The sequence below is a fragment of the Lactuca virosa genome, chromosome 5 (assembly GCF_052849685.1).
Source record: "Lactuca virosa cultivar CGN04683 chromosome 5, Lactuca_virosa_CGN04683_v6, whole genome shotgun sequence".
In the NCBI taxonomy this organism is placed as follows: Eukaryota; Viridiplantae; Streptophyta; class Magnoliopsida; order Asterales; family Asteraceae; genus Lactuca; species Lactuca virosa.
In genome coordinates, this window is record NC_136430.1 from 68,098 (window position 1) to 88,995 (window position 20,898).

The 20,898-nt window shown below is 37.8% G+C and overlaps 1 non-coding gene across 1 annotated transcript; it reads right to left on the minus strand.

The window, feature by feature from the left end:
• Positions 1–5,773: 5,773 nt before the first annotated feature.
• Positions 5,774–5,880, minus strand: LOC145117993 (small nucleolar RNA R71). The gene has a single exon (XR_013712980.1). It is a non-coding gene; the product is annotated as a small nucleolar RNA R71 (small nucleolar RNA).
• Between the last annotated feature and the right edge of the window lie 15,018 nt (positions 5,881–20,898).

Here is a 20,898-nt window from a genome sequence, read left to right on the forward strand (position 1 = left end):
TCGTGTGAACGGGACAGGTGGCATGGTCATGACCAAAATGTTTGCAATTATCACATCTCTTAGGGTTCCAAGAATACTCCACTCTAAGCGTGGTAGATGTAGCACCTTTAGCCGTGATCTCTTTGATTTTTATATCTTTAGCCCAAGGATCATTTGCCGACATCTCAATAAGAAATTACAAAAAAGGGATTACCCTTGGCAAAATTTATTAAAATAAAGGAAATTACAAAAAAAGAGGACAAACGCCCAAGAAAAAATAAAAATATGACCAAGCTAAGGGACCAGCCCTAAAGAAAGGAAAAACAAAGCAAAACAAAGATCTAGCTAAACAAGACCTAAAAAACATCAACCCTGGTCAACTGGAATAGAGATATGTCCACCGTGAGAGGAGCTCGGATGAGTATCGGAAGATGGGAGGGAATCTCTTGGATGGATGACATAAGGGATGCAAGAATCGTCTTCAGTGTCGTCAATTCTTTGATGCGAGAGAGCATCAAACATTTTGGATGACAAATTCTTTTTCTTCGGATCACGAGGGATTGGCTTGTAGACTTGGGCGATCTTTAAGGCGGGCCCTTTGCTTTTACGATTGTCAAGTTGAACCTTCTTTTTAGAGATAGGGATAGCCCTAGTTCTCCTTTTAACCATTTGTAACCCTTCTTTGTCCGCTGCTATCGGAGTGGGCGTAGCCGTCTTTTGAACGGGAGGACAAGTCGAGTGAGTGGGGCAACTGACAAGATCGTGACCAAAAATTTTGCAATGGTCGCATCTCTTTGGGTTCCAAGAGTAGTCTACTTTAAGTGTGGTAGACGTAGCACCTTTAGCCGTGATTGCTTTGATTTTTATATCATTTGCGCAAGGTTCATTAGCCGACATCTCAATGAGAATACGAGCATAAACCGCTCTACCCGTAGCACGCTCACACATGGTGGAGGTGTAAGAATCAACCTCCAAAGGCTTTCCAAGTTTACTAGCAATAAGAATTAAGCCATATTTATTAAAGAGTTGTAGGGGAATACAAAATATATTAACCCAAACGGGGACCCGATCATGAGTTGGTTTTTCAATGAAAACATCCGGGTCCCATTTTCTAAGGAAGAACGGGATTCCATTAATCTTCCAAATTCCCTTTTGTAGGACGTAATTCATACCCTTGTCATTATCGAATTTAAAAAAGAACATGTCAACGTTCTTAATAAAGATGTCACATATCCCATGTTCCTTCCAAATGTCTTGTAGCCGATCTTTGACAAGCGGGAAGGGAAGTCTTTTTCCCACAAAATAACCATATAAGGTTCTTTCAAAGGGAGCGCTACCCTTTTCCATGATTTCCGAGGGAATTCAAATGTGATCATCCTCCACAATATTAATATTATTAATGAAATTAAGAGAGATAGGCTTAGAAAATACCCCATCAAAATTTTCAGCTTCACTTAAGTGAGAATCGAATTTGGCAGCAAGGGGAGGATCTGAATTGGGCTCAAGAGGAGTTGGGCCAGTACCACCTTTTAAAATTTCAGCAAAGGAACGAGGGGGTGGACATTCCTTGGACTATTGGGCTCATAATGCGTACTAAGTGGGCTGATGGGCTCAAAGTGCATAGGATTTGGATTAGAGGCAATATGGGTCGGCAGGGAATTAATTAGGGAAGGGCAAATGGGTTTCATGATCGGTTGAGAAGGGGTAGAGGGGGGCACGTGCTGGCTAGAAGAGTGGAGGAGAGAATTAGCTGCATTAAATGCTGAGGGTCCACCATTTTGTGAGTCATTAATGGGCATAGGGGAAACCGACGCCATACACCTCTCAGGATCACTATTTTTGGATGGAATCAAAGCAGCTTTTAAAGTCAAGGACCCCAAATTAAAATCGTAATTAATGCGCGTGGTGATACCTTCACAAGGATGCAACAGCAGCAGATCTCCCATTCCTTTTTTATTGTTACTGATATTGCCATATTTATACATATTTTTAGGCAATATTTATTTACATTTTTATTAATAATTTGGTTATTTGCATAGAATAACGGTACTTATAGGCTTAATTTATATTTTGCAGCCAAATAGAAGCATTTTCAAAGAGAGGGACTAAAGCTGACAAAACATGTCGTGAGTCAAAAATTATCACAAAAATGTAGCCTTTTCATTCACCTTTTCTACACACTTCACCACCATTCTCTTTGTAGTTATTTTGAAGATTATTCTGGCTCGTTTCCTCCACTATATAATGTGGCATAAGCTTTCCCACATTATTCTTCACGTTTTGGAGATTTGCACTACCTTTATTGAAGATTAAAGTTTCGATTCATTATTGGTTCTTTACATATCTAACAAGATCAAGATCCGAGTTCCTATTTAGAAGAAGTCCATATTCGAGATGCACATTTTATCCGCACGACTGGAGTTCGATCTCGCCGCTAATATCCCAGGGGAGTCTATTCCTTTTTCTCCCTTTCATTGTTTTTTAATTTATTCTATGCATACAATGAGAGCATTGTATGTAATAAGTGTGGGGTAGGGGGTCGAAAAAGTAAAAAGTAAATTGCTAGAAAATATAAGTAAATATAAATAAATTTAGAAAATTTAAAACTTTAGTAATAAATTTTCATAGGTTTGAAATAATAATCTAATAATTAGATCTAGTAATAATGATAATTTAAACTTAAGTTGCTAGCGTTTTGTGGGATGATCCGATGAGAGCTCAAATGTTTAGTTGAGCCAATACACGTTATAGTGCATTTGTGGCCTCCTTTATTCTAGTGAAATCATAAGACAAAAACACAACCTCGCTTAGTTTGAGGGATGCAATATGTTTAGCAGTCTGTACCTGAAATGTATCCAGGGAAGCTTATGTAGTCATTGCACATAGACTAATGCCTTAACCAATAAGGGTTGAAGTTAAGCGCCCCTACTTAAGCATGTAGGTTTTGAGTGAAAAGTAAAAAAAAAAGTGAGTACATGTAAAAAAAAAGAGAAATTACCAAAAAGTGAAAAGTTGAAGAATTTTTGGAGCTATAGAAGTATCAAAGTTTGAAGATCAAAGATCAAAAATTCTGAAGAAATATAAAAGTTGAAGATACCAAGAATTACACAAAAAGGTGGTAAATTCGAAGAATCAAATATCAAATATCAAAGAAGTGAAGAATTCAAGAGCTCCATAGTGTGGTATCTAAAAGTTGTAATTCTCTAGATTATGTATGCATGGGTAGCTTTACAAAAATACCTTGAGGTTAGAAAGTTTTTTGAGGATGGATTCGGAGGGATGCATAAAATGAGCATTGTTCAAAAGAAGTGGACGCGTGTTTATGAGGATTGTGAGTATTTAGAATTGAGGGGGGTTACTTAGGAAACGTTTTAGACACAAATGTACGCGTTGAGGTCTTGGCATAATGGCTGAGTTTGAGTTGGATCGTTCTATGTGATATTGGTGATAAAGGTTTAATTTAAAAATAATTAGATTTGCTTGAGGGCAAGCAAAGCACAAGTGTGGGGTATTTTGATATTGCCATATTTATACATATTTTTAGGCAATATGTATTTACATTTTTATTAATAATTTGGTTATTTTCATAGAATAATGGTACTTATAGGCTTAAATTATATTTTACAGCCAAATAGAAGCATTTTCGAAGAGAGGGACTAAAGTTGACAAAACATGGAACTTTGGAGGCTTGAAGGAAAGAGGAATAAAAACTCAGTAAAACACGTACTCACGACGTGAGTGGAGTATTCTAGAAGATATGCACCGGATGAAAGAGTCCTTTTTTAACACGTTTATCTCATATTCACGACGTGAACTTGGAAAAATCGGAAAATATATATATCCTTGTCCATTACGACTTTAGGGACTTTTGGCTGCCTTGGAGGGTTCCTAAAGATGAATTTCAGAAGAGAAGAAGTTCTGGAATAGGGTATCAACACAACAGGAGAAGAGAAGTTCATAAGTTGACTTATAGTTTGGTACATTTAGTATGCTTCTTAATATGACTTGTGTTTGTTTAATTGCTAATATGTCCAGCTTCTAGCTGCTTCTATTAGCTAGATGAAGCTGAAACTCATGGTTTTAATACATTAGATTTGACTTTACTTGTTGGTATTGTGCTTGTGTTAGATTGATTGAACCTAGCATGTTTGATTTAGTATTTGATTACTTTAAATTCTTGTTCTGTGTAGTTAGTGAATATGAAGCTGCATGAATATGAATACCTAATAATTTAGTGAACACTAGTTTATTAGATCTAAGATCAAACCAATCTTAGATAAGTAATTGGATCATTGAATTAGGATGTGCTAGAGAAATCATATTATGACCATAATTGTGTTTATTAAATCAATCTTACATGGCTCCAATCATATTCAATAATTGATTCTGTGTTAACTATTATGTGACCATACATTAGACTTACATGAATTAATTAATGTTAGTAGATTTAGAACTAAATTGCTAATACTATCTTAATTGGTACCAACAGTAATTGGCATAGCTAATTTATAAACCATTGAGGGAAAGTGGATTCGAACTAACAGAAGTGTTTTGTTAATTGATTGAATTTGTATTAAGAATTAAGTTCATCTAAACTTGCAAAATTAGATAAAACCCCTTCCTTTGTTAATAATTAGGTTAATTTAATAGTAAGTAGATTAATTAGTCAATACCGTTCCCTGTGATCGACACCCGACTTACCCAAAACTATACTATAGTCTGACTAGGTACACTGCCTAGGTGCAATTAGTTAGTTAAGGTAGTTAGGTTATAAATATAAAATTAGTTGTAGCTATTTGCACGCATCAAGTTTTTGGCGTCGTTGCCGGGGAACAACTTATTTGATTGTTTATTTATTTGCTTTAGATTGATCGATCCTTTTTGTGGGGTAAAACCTGCAAAAAGTTACTTATCAGCTTAGGTTTTTGTTTTAGTACCAGGTTCACGACGTGAGCCTTAAGATCACGACGTGAATTCAGTAGATTTTCGTTTTTCTTCGTTTTTTTTCTTTTCTGTTAGTTTTTCTACAACAACACGAGGTGGTGACCTTTACCACGTCGTGGTGGCCAGTCAGTAGGCAATTTTTATTTAAGTTTTGTTCAGTTTTATGACCAGAGGTTCCAACACACCTTTGGTACCACCACTTGAAGATCCAGAGTCATCCCTTCACAAAAAGAAGGATAAGAACGTGAAAGAAGATCAAACACCAAAGAAGACACCCTTACAAGAGTTCAAGTCAGTGTTCTCAAAGAAGACGGGGAAGAAAACGGGAGAATTGAATTCATCTTCAAAGGACAAGAGCAAGATTGAAAGCTTAGATCAAATACCTATCCCAAACGAATCTGAATACGAGTCCGAGAACGAGTTTGGACTATATACGAGCGAACCCAAAGACAAGCCAATGAACGAAATAGCGAACATCGAAGAAATGTCAATGGGAGCTTACAAGAAGCGAATTCGGGACGATGTTGGCCCTGGGTTAGTATAACAAGCGATTCCTGCGACTGCCACATTCGAGCTAAAGGGACACATCCTTACTGTAGTTAAGGATGTTCCATTTTATGGAAAGGATCATGAGGATGCTTTTAAGCATCTAGATGAGGTCAATGACATTTCGGATTATTTCAATGTCCCAAATGTTAATAGTGATACCATCTTGCTAAGGATGCTTCCCGTTACTTTTAAGGGAGCTGCTAAAGATTGGTTAAAAGCACTTCCACCTGGTACAATCACTACTTGGGCTCAGATGCGCGGACAATTTTTGGACCAATTTTGCCCACCATCGAAGATAGCTAAACTCAAGAAGGCAATAGCCAACTTTGAGTAACAACCGGGGGAGTCACTATACGAGGCATGAAAACGTTACAAAGGATTGTTAAGAAATTGTCCTCAACATGATCTTAGTGTTCAACAAGAGATGTCTATTTTCTATGATGGGGTCAATGTTATGACAAGGAAACTCCTTGATTCTCAAGGTCCACTGACAAAGAAAAATCCAAGGGAGGTCAAGGAGTTAGTTGAAGAATTCGCAAAACACTCTCGTGAGTACCACAACCCAAGACAAGATGGAACAAAAGGCAGTGGGGGTGCACATTCTGAAGAGATGGCTACTATGATGGCGATGTTGAATACTATGGACCGGAGATTGGCCCAAATGGACCAATCAATTCATGCAATAAGAGTTGGATGTGAAAGGTGTAATGGTCCACACTTGACCAAGGATTGCAGCTTAGATGATAACGGGAATAAAAAAGCTCAAGTTTGCTACTCGAGTGGGGATAAGTATGATGAGGATTGGAGAAAACCAAAGAAAGAGTGGATGCCATACGATGAGTACAAGAAGCAAAAGGAAGAGAAATATAAGCAGACAGGCCGAGGCTTCTACCAAAAAGAGCAACCACCAGCCGAGAAGAAAGTAGACTTGGAAAATATTTTGACCCGATTTATGGAGGCCTCCGAGAAAAGGCATGATGATACTGATGCAGTGCTAAAGGAACACATGAAAATGATGAAAGAACAACACACAATGATGATTGACCAGCAAGCCTCATTAATAAATCATCAAGCATCGATTCATAATCTAGAAGTCCAAGTTGGTCAACTAACTACTTTGGTGAGCAACAAATTATCCTCATAATTTCCCAATAAGAATGCTCAATCCCATGTTATGATGATCGAGACTGAAGAATAGGCCATCTCTGAGTTCCTAGAAGCACTAGAGGTAGAACCAAAGCCATCCGGACCAAAGCCAAAGAAGTCAAATATTGAAATCGAAGATGTTGCTAAAGTACCAGACTCACGACGTGAGCCCGATATGCTCACGTCGTGGGCTCAGTCTGAACAGAAAATTTATGTAACTATTCCGACTTATCAACCGCCTTTACCATTCCCGTCTCGAGCTAATCGCAGCCCACTTAAAAGGGAACATCTGGAGTTTATCAAGCAAGTAAAGGATATTCCTATTAATACTCCTTTTATTGAGTCACTATCTAAAAATCCAGAGTATGCTAAGTTCCTTCAAGACCTTATAGACACTCGTCAGCAATTAAAGAAGAACTCCAAAGTTATTCTTAGTGAACAAAGCTCAAGAGTTGTATTGGGGGAAATACCTAAGAAGATGGGAGATCCTGGACGCCTCACTCTTCCATGTGAGTTTGGAAACAATTTAAAGACTTATGCATTAGCCGATTCTGGGGCTAGCATAAATTTGATGCCATATTCATTCTATCAAAAGCTGAATATTCAGAAAATGAAGGCTACAAAGATGACCATCCACATGGTCAATCGTTCGGTGACGCACCCAAGGGGAATCGTGGAAGACATCCTTGTTAAAATTAGGAAATTTGTTTTCCCAATTGACTTTGTGCTTATGGACATGAAGGAGGATGTAAATGTCCCAATCATTCTTGGTCGCCCTCTACTAAATACTGCTAGGGCTTTAGTTGATGTTCGTGAATCCAAGCTTACATTGAGGGTTGGTGATGATGAGGAAGATTTTGGAGTACAAGATGGATTTCAAGGAAATGATGTTGAAGGAGAGGTGTTTAATATTGATGAAGATAATGAACTTGAAGAAGTAGAAAAGCTCATGGAGGAAGAAATCAAGACAATTCATCAAGCCAAACGCACCAAACCGAGAGCATCCGTCCCGTTTTTCGTTGAAGTCATTACCTACACGAAACCAACAACTTTGATGAGTGAGGAAAGCGATGATTTGTCAAGTGATGAAGACGAGGCTACTTCCAAGGATACGAGTCTAGTGGTGAAGGAAGAAAAGATTTCTATGGAGCTTAATAAGAGTGATGAAAAATTAGAGACTAAAGGGATCAAACACAAGCTCGATGTAGATGAAGTAAAAGCTAAAAAAGAGAATTAAAAGAAGGCGTACATTAGACTAGTTCAAGCGTACAAGAGGAGGTGGAAAGAGCATAAAATCCAGGGGGTGATGGACTCCTCTGACAGCTCAACGTAGGAGGCACGGAGTCCGGATCACGACTCCATCAAAAAGAAGTGCTTGTCGGGAGGCAACCCGAGTTTGGTTTGGATTTTCTTTTCTTTTTCTTTTATTTTTTGCATTTTTATTTTTTTAAGAAAATCGATCATATCATCTACAACATTTTGTGCATAATAGAACACTTAGTGTGGGATCCCTAAAAGTAAGTGGTAATAGTTTAAGAATTATAGTTAATAAAATATGGGCTTTATTAGTAAATTATGTGCCAGACAGTACTCATGATGTGAATCCTAAAGGATTCACGACGTGAGTTAAGGAAAACTTACGGACATTTGTTTGTTAGGCCAATACATGCTCCAGACCATTTACTATTAAATTGAATGGCCCAATTTCTCAGACCACATTAATTCACGACGTGAATCATAGGAATTCACGACGTGACTTTTGAAATTTCACGGGACCACAAATGAGAAACATTTTCCTTTGACCAGCCAGTTTGTTTATTCCCCACGAAGTGAGGCTGTCTTCTGGTCCCCCTATCTTCCCGATTTCGACCAAATCCAACTTCTACTCTCTTTTTGCTTATGTAATCAACGATTTAAGGTAAATATTTTTTAGTTCTCATGGCTAATTTTGTTATAATAGTAGAATTTATGGCTAGGGTTTGGTATTTAGTAAATTGTTTATACATGCCCTAAGATTCATGAAATAGCATTTGCATTTTGTTGGATTGTGCTTAGAAGTAACATAGGAGTAAACCCCAATGAAAGTTTTGGCCCGATTTGGAAACTGCCTTGACCGATTCTTACCCTCGTTGACGAATTTACGACATGAATCCTGGGCGTGAATAAGACAACTTTCTGTTTAATTCTAATATTTTGGGATGCTTTTGTTTGCTTTGTTTGCTGTTTAGTTTTGCAGGAATGGGTCCAAGACGCGAGGTTCCAACCGGGGTGGCTAGTTTGCACCCGTTTTACGTTTTTCCTACAACTGGGTCCCGAGATATTTTGACACGATGTAACAACCGGCTAGGATGGTTGTATAATCGGTAGATTGTTGTTGCCCCTACCATGAATTGGGCAAGATTGAGGGAGGTTGGGCTTGTTGATCGGCTGTCTCAGTATCTCACAAAGATATTTTTGGGAAATGGATTTTCTTTTACGTGCAAAGGGTGGCACAATTTGTTTAGAATTCAAGAGAGCGTGTACAAGGAGCTTTGTGTGGAGTTCTTTGCAACTGTGGCATTTCATGAAAATGTCCAAGATCCTACCTTTCAGCAAGCATTGGTTTTCCGTCTCAGGAGCAAATACCGAGAATACAGTTTAGTCGAGTTCTCTTTGTAACTTTATTTGGTTTTTAAGACTTGTTTAATTATTATGTTACTTCTGTTTTTCCTTTGGTTGCTATATTTTAGATTTGCTAAAGGTGTCTCGGGAAGGAAAGTTGAGTCGAGAGCGTATACGTCTAGACAAGTGTCATTTAGAGTCTAAAGTCGAGAGTCGAGACCCACAATTGGAAATAAGTGTGGGGTGAGTCGAGAAAAAGGGTAGAGTTAAAAGAGTCGTCAAATATTGCATTTAGAAGGGTCTTAATTCATTAAGACATTGGCTGGAATACATTTATTTACAAGAAGGATGGGCTGTTTAAGTTTTTGTTTGCCCAGTTCTCACGTCGTGAGTCTTTATTCCTCACGTCATGAGCTGGGTTACGAAGGAATTCATAATTCAGATTTAGCGACCTCATGTCGTGAACACTATGACTCACGTCGCGAGTCAAAAATTATCACAAAAATGTAGCCTTTTCATTCACCTTTTCTACACACTTCACCACCATTCTCTTTGTAGTTATTTTGAAGATTATTCTGGCTTGTTTCCTCCACTATATAATGTGGCGTAAGCTTTCCCACATTATTCTTCATGTTTTGGAGATTTGCACCACCTTTATTGAAGATTGAAGTTTCAATTCATTAATGGTGCTTTACATATCTAACAAGATCAAGATCCGAGTTCCTATTTAGAAGAAGTCCATATTCGAGATGCACATTTTATCCGCACGACTGGAGTTCGATCTCGCCGCTAATATCCCAGGGGAGTCTGTTCCTTTTTCTCCCTTTCATTGTTTTTTAATTTATTCTATGCATACAATGAGAGCATTGTATGTAATAAGTGTGGGGCAGGGGGTCGAAAAAGTAAAAAGTAAATTGCTAGAAAATATAAGTAAATATAAGTAAATTTAGAAAATTTAAAACTTTAGTAATAAATTTTCATAGGTTTAAAATAATAATCTAATAATTAGATCTAGTAATAATGATAATTTAAACTTAAGTTGCAAGCATTGTGTGGGATGATCCGATGAGAGCTCAGATGTTTAGTGGAGCCAATACACGTTATAGTGCATTTGTGGCCTCCTTTATTCTAGTGAAATCATGAGACAAAAACACAACCTCGCTTAGTTTGAGGGATGCAATATGTTTAGCAGCCTGTACCTGAAATGTATCCAGGGAAGCTTATGTAGTCATTGCACATAGACTAATGCCTTAACCAATAAGGGTTGAAGTTAAGCGCCCCTGCTTAAGCATGTAGGTTTTGAGTGAAAAGTAAAAAAAAAAGTGAGTACATGTAAAAAAAAAGAGAGAAATTACCAAAAAGTGAAACGTTGAAGAATTTATGGAGCTATAGAAGTATCAAAGTTTGAAGATCAAAGATCAAAAATTCTGAAGAAATATAAAAGTTGAAGATACCAAGAATTACACAAAAAGGTGGTAAATTCGAAGAAATCAAATATCAAATATCAAAGAAGTGAAGAATTCAATAGCTCCATAGTGTGGTATCTAAAAGTTGTAATTCTCTAGATTATGTATGCATGGGTAGCTTTACAAAAATACCTTAAGGTTAGAAAGTTTTCTGAGGATGGATTCGGAGGGATGCATAAAATGAGCATTGTTCAAAATAAGTGGGTGCGTGTTTATGAGGATTGTGAGTATTTAGAATTGAGGGGGGTTACTTAGGAAAAATTTTAGACACAAATGCAAGCGTTGAGGTCTTGGCATAATGGCTGAGTTTGAGTTGGATCGTTCTATGTGATATTGGTGATAAAGGTTTAATTTAAAAATAATTAGATTTGCTTGAGGGCAAGCAAAGCACAAGTGTGAGGTACTTTGATATTGCCATATTTATACATATTTTTAGGCAATATTTATTTACATTTTTATTAATAATTTGGTTATTTGCATAGAATAATGGTACTTATAGGCTTAAATTATATTTTGCAGCCAAATAGAAGCATTTTCGAAGAGAGGGACTAAAGTTGACAAAACATGCAACTTTGGAGGCTTGAAGGAAAGAAGAATAAAAACTCAGTAAGACACGTACTCACGGCGTGAGTAATTGAAGACTCACGACGTGAGTGGAGTATTCTAGAAGATATGCACCGGATGAAAGAGTCATTGTCGAACACGTTTATCTCGTATTCACGACGTGAGGCTTATCGGCTCACGACGTGAACTTGGAAAAATCGAAAAATATATATATCCTTGTCGATTACGACTTTAGGGAGTTTTGGCTGCCTTGGAGGGTTCCTAAGGACGAATTTCAGAAGAGAAGAAGTTATGGAATAGGGTATCAACACAAAAGGAGAAGAGAAGTTCATAAGTTGACTTATAGTTTGGTACATTTAGTATGCTTTTTAATATGATTTGTGTTTGTTTAATTGCTAATATGTCCAGCTAAATCTAGCTGCTTCTGTTAGCTAGATGAAGCTGGAACTCATGGTTTTAATACATTATATTTGACTTTACTTGTTGGTATTGTGCTTGTGTTAGATTGATTGAACCTAGCATGTTTGATTTAGTATTTGATTGCTTTAAATTCTTGTTCTGTGTAGTTAGTGAATATGAAGCTGCATGAATATGAATACCTAATAATTCAGTGAACACTAGTTTATTAGAGCTAAGATCAAACCAATCTTAGATAAGTAATTGGATCATTGAATTAGGCTGTGCTAGAGAACTCATATTATGACCATAATTGTGTTTATCATATCAATCTTACATGGGTCGATGTGTTAACTATTGTGTGACCATACATTAGACTTACATGAATTAATTAATGTTAGTAGATTTAAAACTAAATTGCTAATACTATCTTAATTGGTACCAACAGTAATTGTCATAGCTAATTTATAAACCATTGAGGGAAAGTGGATTCGAACTAGCAGAAGTGTTTTGTTAATTGATTGAATTTGTATTAAGAATTAAGTTCATCTAAACTTGCAAAATTAGATAAAACCCCTTCCTTTGTTAATAATTAGGTTAATTTAATAGTGAGTAGATTAATTAGTCAATACCGTTCCCTGTGATTGACATCCGACATACCCAAAACTATACTATAGTCTGACTAGGTACGCTGCCTAGGTGCAATTAGTTAGTTTAGGTAGTTAGGTTATAAATATAAAATTAGTTGTAGCTATTTGCACGCATCAGTTACCCTCAATATCACCTCCAATGCCAAGGAAGGTTTGACTTTCCAAACTTGATAATTTATTCTTTTCAACAGAAGGATGAAAGCCAGGTACCGGGGGATCATGCATGGACGAGGTTTGACCAAAAGAAGAAATCTCGAACAACCCACCCAAAGACGAGACAAAACGTTCGACTCCTTTGCATGGAAGGGAATCAGCCGGAGAAGCAGAATCCGACGGCAAGGGGAAACACGTCCCTACAACGTCGCCGATGAGAACACGTACCAGGTTGGTATCCATGGCCATAGGGGGAGAAAACGAGACCTCGAGAGAAGAGAGCCCCCTGCTGGAAAAAAGCGAACCCTCATCTTTAGAAATCGATTCAGAAATATCCTCAGCGACTCCATCATGATGAACGAATTCCACATCAGAACCGACGATTGAAGGAGGAATCCTTGACACATACTTCACCCCATTGGTTTCAGCTACATTCTAACAATATTCATAACCATTCGAACTCCCTAGACAACCTATACTTCACCCCATTGATCCTTGACACACGCAGCTTCCATTACCGATCATAAGAGAAATAGGAGTCCTCGAACAATTTCCAAAGGATTTTACTCCATGACTAATATCCATAGCGACCAAATTCCAAGATTTCGACCTGCCATAACAACCTATAACAATGAGAAACCTAACCATAAACCTTCTCAACTCAAATCTGTGACAACTCGAAATTTCTATCTTGTACAACCATTCACTTCAATAGAAGTCAGACTTATTTCTGCTAACTTTTAGCACTGTTTAGAGCCTGTTTGAGTGTTCTAAAGCCTAGTACCTTCAAGAGGAAATTATAGGACATATACTCTAGAGTTTATTGTGCAACATTTAAGTCTCAAAACTCCAAGAGTTTGGAGTTTACGGTCATAAAATGGAGTTTACGGCCGTAAACTCTAAGGGTATAAATATGACACTTAGTCATTTTAGTCATTTTTACCATTTTCAAGTATAGAAGTGATTCTCTCTGAAGTAGCATCCGATTTTTTTCTTGATCTTCAACTTTGTAAGTGTTTCTTTCCTTGATTAGTTGATATCCTACAACATCTAGTGATTGTACATGATTTCATCCATGAAATCTCTTCATTTTGATAGATATTCAAGTGTTCTTCATTTCACCAAGAACACCAAGAACACACACTAGTGTTCTTGGACTTTAAACACCCTTAAAAGCTTCTATATTGTAAGTACTCTTGCCTTAGCTTGTTATATGCTTGAATCACTTAGATTACACCTAGAAAATATCAAGAACACAAGATCATAAGGTGTTTACGGCCAAGGCAATCTCCTTGGGCCGTAAACCCTAATAAAGGGGGCAATATGAGCCCTAGTCCCTTCCAAAGCCTTAGAACCAAGTCTAGATCACTTCCAAGAAGAGTATAGGGCCTTAAACATCAAAAGAAACAAGAAAAAATGGTGTTTACGGCCAAGGCAATCACCTTCGGCCGTAAACACTAGTTAATGGTGCATATGTGCCACCAATCCTTCCTAAGGCTTAGACTTGATCAAAGGATACTTCATTATGACTTGTAAGACATTATATCATAAATTGGTACAAAATACCATGAGTTTATGGTCGTAAACTCATGGGGAAATTACCCTGGGCCGTAAACTCATGTGATACACCCATATTGGCCATAAACTCCAATGAGAGGCCATACTCCCCTTAGATGCAACCCTTTGGTACTCCTAGCACTTGAATCAAAGTGTTTTCCATGTCCTAGGGTGTCTTTACTTGCTTAATTAGTTGTTAATTGACTAATTAGATACATATATGTCTCATTATATGTAAATAGGATCTGTGTGTGTGCTCAAGTCTTCACTTGACACTTAGCATCCTATACCATCCGTTCATCCAAACCACTCACTACAGGTGAGTTCATACCCCTTAATCAACCTTTTAAATGATTTTAAATGCTTTTATGGGGGGGGGATACAAGTTGAATTATTATAGTTATTATATCAATCACAGGTGATTAATAACTACCAAACAAGTGGATTTCTTACTTTTCAAACCGTGTTATCAAACAAACTACTTCAAATCGTTTTACAAACTCTTTTACATGTTAAATACTTTCATTAAACTCTTTTAAACTTATATTTTTGTCAAATGTATATCTGTATAGATATAGTTATATAAGTAGGATTGAAAGGACTTAGGACTGATAGCTCACCTTACTTCCTGTTCCTTGTTTGGTTGTGGACTTAGGGTATCGGTTGTTTGTCCGAAGGTCGTTTGAATCTTAGTTATATATTATGTATACGTATATAGATATAAAAGTTCCTTCATTCAGTTCAATACCTTTGGGTAGCAAGGGTATACAATCATGTTCATTCATACAAACAACATTACTAGTAAACAATAATAGGTATAGTTTAGGAAGTTACTAATACTATTACAAGAACAATGAAACATTCAAAGAGTTAGTTCATACATGAGTCAATACATACTATTATGAGAAACTAAGAGAACATACATACATACTAGACATAGAAAACATACAATACAGCTAGTACATACTATACATTATACAAGAGAACATACTATGACGAGAAACAAACAGAAAATACATACATACTAGACAGAGAAAACATACAATACAGCTAGTACATACATTACATATACAAGTATACAATAACATAAATGTGAACCATCGTTCGGGGCATGACATCACCTGTCATGGCTCGATTTGTATCCAGAGTCTCCAAAAAGGAGAGCGTGAATTTGCGTATAGATCTATACTGGATTGACTATCCTACACCTTGCTGTTCGCTACAGTGGGACTTGTGTCACACCCCAAAACCGGAATGGCAGAAACGTTCTGGGGTGGAGGACGTCATGTCAAGTATCACAACATATGCAGTATAGTAATCAAAGTACAACAACCATTGCATTAATAGTAATAATTTTACATATGTTACATTTAACAACAACATCAAAGTAGATATAGAAAATAACATAAGACGCAGCTCGATACAAGGCTGTCTTCACAAAAGCTCCCGGAGTGTACCTGTCTACTGACGACCTGAGAATACAAGTTATTTTGAAAGAGAGTATCAACATTTTAATGCTGGTGAGTTCATAAGTATTTTAATGACATTGATATAAATACATGTTATTCATCAAAATAATCTCATTTAAATGATGGTGATTAGAGTTTACAGAGTATTAGAATTTCTCCCAGAAAATCCTATATTTTCTAATAAAAGTAGTTTTCTACCAAAACTCAACTGTTTTATGTTTAAAGAGTATTTTCCCCTAAAGGTACTATCATTATCAAAATATAGTTTATACTTTAAGGAATATGTGAGAAGATCACAAGTAAAAGTAATAGGGAAAATAATGTTTTACTTCAGCAATGACGTTGCTGTTTATAAAGTGAAGAAAACATAGACTCCAGGTAGTATCGAATAAACAATACGCCTCGCAAAGTCTGAGATAATGAAGTATGAACTCCAGGTGGTATCGAATGAACAATACGCCTCGAAAAGTCTAAAGAATGAAGTATGGACTCCAGGTGGTATTGAATGAACAATACGCCTCGAAAAGTCTACGGTAGCCTTTAATCCTAAGTAGATTAGTTTAAAGGTTTAAAATGTGGCCTAGTGTATAACTAGGAAAATATATCATGATGGTTTTATATGTAGAAAATACCGTGATAATACTTACCTTAAAGCCATGAATTATAAGGTAAATGTAAAGATACTCGTAACCATACTGATTGACGGATGTAAACTTGACGACCTGCTGGCGTCGTAGTGGATGTGACATTTGTCACCCCTTGGCTTGGTAGGCCGGGACTGTAGCTAGCAGTCAGGATGTGGGATGGTCTGTCCCATATAGATCTATACACACAATGCCCGCTCTCCCTCCAGGAGACTCTGGTTACCAACTTGACAACGGTGAAATCCGCGTCATGAGGATGTATCTCGTGTTTTGATTTCTATAAACCTTTCTTTTTACTAAAAGTATAAGTTTTTAGAATATAGATGTAACTAAGTTCTCCTTCATGAAAGTTATGGTTGGTTTCTAAACTATACCTATTATAGTTTACTTGAGAGGTTATCTAGATGCCTTTGCTACCCAAAGGTGATGAACTGGAGTAAGAGGTTTAATGTCTAACCAAATATACATAATATATAACTAGGAGTTCAACGACACTCGGACAAATAACCGGATGCTCTAAGTCCACAACCAAACAAGGAACAGGAAATAAAGCGGGCTATCAGTTCTAAGTCCTTCAAGCCCTACTTATATAACTATATCTATATAGACATGAATCTATCAAGGAAATAAGTTTAAAAGACTTTGATAAAAGCTTAATAATGTAAAATGGGATTTTTGTACTTTAAAAGAGATTTGAAAACAAGATTTGAAAACCTTTACCTGAATAAAAACAGTTTAACATGCAAAAATCTATTTGCTAGACAGTTATTAATCACATGTGATTGATATAATAACTTATCAGTTCAACTTGTATTCCCCCCCATAAAAGCATTTAAAATCATTTAAAATCATTTAAAAGGTTGATTAAGGGGTATGAACTCACCTGTAGTGGGTGATTCGGATGAACGGATGGTATAGGATGCTAAGTGTCAAGTAAGGACTTGAACACACACGCGGATCCTATTTAACATGCAATGATACATTTATGTATCTAATTAGTCATTTAAAACTAATTTATCAAGCTAGGAGTGCTAAGGGTTGCATCTTAAGAGAGTATGGCCTCACATTGGAGTTTACTCCCCATATGGTAGCACCATATGGGTTTACGGTTTTGGGACCATTTCCCCCATGAGTTTACGGCCGTAAACTCATGGCAATGGTGCCATTGGGTGTTTTAAGATCCTACACCACACAAGGAAGTAAGCTAGACTCGAATCCAAGGCTTAGGAAGTGACTAGGGCTCGAAATGGCCTTTCTTTGGAGTTTACGGTCCTTGGACCACTCCTTGGGAGTTTACGGTCGTAAACACTTGGGTTTACGGTCGTAAACCCATGAGTTTACAGCCGTAAACTCATGGTTACCCAACCATTTCGTGTTTTGGTGTTTCTAGCTCATGCATGCAAGGTTCTAGTCCTTTATACAAGCCATAGAAGGCATTAGGGGCACCTAAACCCCACTTGAAGGTGTTTACGGTCTAAGGAGATCTCCTTGAACCGTAAACACATATGTTCTTGGGGATTTTGATGTTATTCAAGGGCTTAACATGTATTCTAAGCAAACAACTAGTTAGGAGGAGTGTATTACTTATAGGAAGCTTGTAGGAGTGTTTAAGGGCCAAAAACACTAGTGTGTGTTCTTGGTGTTCTTGGTGTTTTGAAGAACACTTGGAAATCTAAGAAAAGAGGAGATTTCCATGGATGAAATCGAGTATAAACACTAGATAAAGTGTTATATGAACAAATCAAGGAAGGAAACACTTACATTTTTGAAGGATTTGGAATATGATCCTATGATAGTTGAGAGAAAACTTGGGTGTTCTTGAACTAGGAAGTGAAAAGTGAAGAATGGAGGGTAAACTCATGCTATATGCATGAGTTCGAGGTCAAAGGGAGTTTACAACCCAAACTCCCCTTGTTTGGCCGTAAACACCTAGTCAAGGTGTTAATTGATTATTTGCTACATAACACTCCTAACGGACACCTCCATTTATTTGCTCGTTTGACGAAAAATTAAAATAAAGCACCCAAACGAGCCAAAAGTGTACTGAGATGAATTTGACCATTATTTGATGTGCTTGACTGCGGAGTTTATACAAATGAAAATTTCGGGTTGTCACATCATGCCCCCGTTAGAGGGAATTTCGTCCCGAAATTATAGTTCAAGCAACTAAGTTATTACAAAATAACTAAGCAAAAGATGGGGATGTTTAAGTTTCATTTGATCCTCGCCCTCTCAAGTGAACTCCGGTACTCGGTTGGCGTTCCAGCGAACCTTCACGATTGGGATGTGGATTTGTTTCGTTTCCCTTGACCTCTCGGTCCATGATATTTACAGGTTCCTACACGAAGTTGGGGCTCTCATTGATTTCGATCTTGACGAGTGGGATTTCAAGAGTCACGTCGGACAAGCACTTTTTCAAGTCTAAGACGTGGGTGGATTTGGGTGGGAATTATGGAATCCCTAAAATAGTTGAGGTCTGACGGAAACTGGACCAACTCTTATCCTGAATCTTCGGCGGTCCTAAGTTCTTGGGAAGATAGAATGTTTCAGTACTTAGAACATAATGTACTTCCATGGTTAGATCATCACTTGGCGTGATCGCCATTCTGAAGTTCCAAAAGTTCTTTCTTACTGGGGGTGTAGTCCCCGGGTTGGTTCTTAGAAGGCTCAGGTCGTCTTCGGATTCATATTTCCTAATGATTGGCTTTCGGAGGTTTTCTGGATCATTGGAAGTGCTGACTATATGCTGGCATCTATCTCGACCTAGTGCGAAATGGACCTGCACTTATGACTCTTGAGGTGTTTCTATCGGAAACTCTCAAAGTCAGTGTGATAGAGGGTTTTACCAGACGATGCTTAGAAAATTTCAATTTTCATCATCGTCTAATAGATGCTTTCACAATATGATTCCTAATTGGAAAGGATCATTCTCTTACTCGCTTTGCTGTTTCATGGATAACAGTCTCTGATCGGGGCTAGCTTCGCCCTTAGAGATTTTCTGAAGTGATTGACTATTTCAGGAGGTGGTTCTACTATCTCCTTAGAGATAGTATTCTTTGGGACACCTAATAGTCTAACAAATCTGTATGACATGCTCCACTCTCCATTGTGTCTGCTCCTTCCAGTTCGCAGGAAGCGCGGGTTGTTGCATAACCCTTCGACTAACACCTAAACTGGCGTTGCGTCCACATTTCCCTTATGACCTGGGTTATAGAGCTTAATGCAACTTACCGTCTACTTTGCTCAAGTATTATGTCGCGGAGGAAATCATGTGGTTTCTCAGCATTCTAGTATCAACCTTGGTGAATGCAGACTATTATCTATAGGGCGACGGGGACTTTTCTCACATGAGAAGGCACTATCTCAACTTTTACCGTCCTAGGCACTTCTCGTCTGTATCTGGATGGACGAAGTGCTTGAGTAGGGCGAGTATCCCTGGCAACTACTCTCTCGGTGTTACCGAGTTTCTCTCTATCTAGATTAAGTCTAGATAGCAATGGATTCTGCTACTCAGAACATTTAATTTCCTCATCCATTCTTCTCAGAGTTTAACCTGTCACAGCTTTTCAGGTTTCTTGGCTCACTGCTGAGGTGCTAAATTTGCGGATCTAAGCGTGAATGGATGGTCGTAGTCAATGTCTTTGACTCTTACGACTTGAGTTACTTTTTCCTAACTGAGAGTGGGGGCTACTATGTTGGCTTAACCGGAATAACAACAATTTCGAATTTGTAGTCATTTTAGTAACTCAACCCACAATTGTTTCCTTGACTTCAGCTCCTTCTCTAAGGGTATATGATGAAGGATTTATTTTAAGGTTCATGGTAGACCTCATACTCGGCTGAATCACTATTACTTGGTGTATGCATGTCGTATATAATTGAGATTGACAGGATGTTCAGATGTGTGGCCCCACCCCGAACTCACAACCAAATAAGGAACAGGGAGTAGGGAGGAAGCACACATCTTAAATTTTATTGATCTAAATTATATACCACTCTAATGCATATACCCAGCAGTAGTAAGTTAATCCCATGAGTTCTTTCTCTTGATTCACGAACCTGGTTGTGCGGTGCAAATGGTCTTTCTGGGGGATCTACTGAGTAGGCCTCGGGCGGTTATTGTCTTCCGGAATATCTATAGTGCCTTTCGCTTTAGGTTTTAAAGTCTAACGGGGTTGGTTAACAGCGCGTGGTACTCCTCTCCTGGGTACTTCTGAAGGTTGGATGAGAGAGACGACTGACGGTTCGCATTAGGTTTTCTTATTAGGTTCGGAAGAACCTTTATTTGACTCTTAAGATAGGGTGAAAGTTCTTTTACACAGCACCTGGAATTCTCGCATGGTTGAACCAAGTTAAGCCATGACTGACGGTAGTGTCGAAATTTACAATCATCGACACGATATGGAATGAAGATCGATAGGACCATGTGCTGAACAGGGCACACAAGTTCTTAGTGTCTCGGGCTTCGTCCATGGCATCACTATCGTGGATACTTGGACCGACATGAGGGACGCTGAACTCTAGGGGTCTTGATGTTTTGGAATAATGTACTTTTCATGAATGGATTTCTCACGAGGTCTCTCTATAACCGCCTAGTATACACTAGTCATGTATAATTAAGATTAAAGGACTGTTGACTGAGCAACTCCGCCCTAAATCCACAACCAAACAAGGAACATGAGATAAGGCAGCATCACTCACTCGAGGTCTATCAATCTTCATTATAAATGGCCTTAATGTATATACTAAGCCATCATAGCTTTACCTGATGGGTTTTAAG